Source organism: Meleagris gallopavo, chromosome 25 (genome assembly GCF_000146605.3).
Source record: "Meleagris gallopavo isolate NT-WF06-2002-E0010 breed Aviagen turkey brand Nicholas breeding stock chromosome 25, Turkey_5.1, whole genome shotgun sequence".
Lineage (NCBI taxonomy): Eukaryota > Metazoa > Chordata > Aves > Galliformes > Phasianidae > Meleagris > Meleagris gallopavo.
Genome location: NC_015035.2, coordinates 375,360 through 375,998, shown reverse-complemented (window position 1 = coordinate 375,998; position 639 = coordinate 375,360). Strand labels below are relative to the sequence as shown.

Sequence of the window (639 nt, the reverse complement as noted above, 5' to 3'; positions counted from 1 at the left end):
GCGGCCCCCCACCCTCAGAGCAGGAGGAGACCCCCCCCCCTCACCCCCACGTCTCCCCATTTGGGTCGGTTCTTACCTCACCCAGGGCTGCGGGGGGGCCATGGGCCGCACGGTGCCCGCTGCTGCTGCAGCCCTAAGGCTGAGTCAACCCCAGCAGGGCAGGAACCTCCGCAGCCGGCGGTGCCAAAGCTGGGAGTGGAGCCAGAGGTGCACAGAGGACGGGACTGGGCTGAACTGGGCTGAACTGGGAGGCGTCAGGTGGACTGGGAGGGGAATTGACTGAGAGTGGTTGGAGGTGGTGATGGTGGTGCTGGTGGTGGTGGGTGGATGGAGGAGCGGAGAGTTGTGTGGGGAGGACCTCTGCTGAGCCCCACCTTTGCGGGGGACTGGGGGGGACTGGGAGGAGTGGGATGGGGGGACTGGTGTGTGCCAGCCCACTCTGCCAGCTCAAACGTGGGGCACTTTGGGGGCCTGGGGGAGGTGAAGGACCCCACTGATGGGTGCACCCACAGCCCCATGGCTCCCACCCCATGGATCCCACCCCATGGATCCCACCCCATGGATCCCACCCCACGGCTCCCACCCCACGGCTCCCACCCCATGGATCCCACCCCATTGGCCCCCCCAGCCAGAACAGCC

General features: G+C 67.9%; 1 protein-coding gene across 1 annotated transcript in view; it reads right to left on the bottom strand.

Moving 5' to 3' along the window:
- The window catches only part of TMEM222 (transmembrane protein 222), an 8,131-nt gene that overhangs the window by 3,710 nt on the left and 3,782 nt on the right, over nucleotides 1–639 (bottom strand). The gene's annotated exons all lie outside the window — the stretch shown is intronic.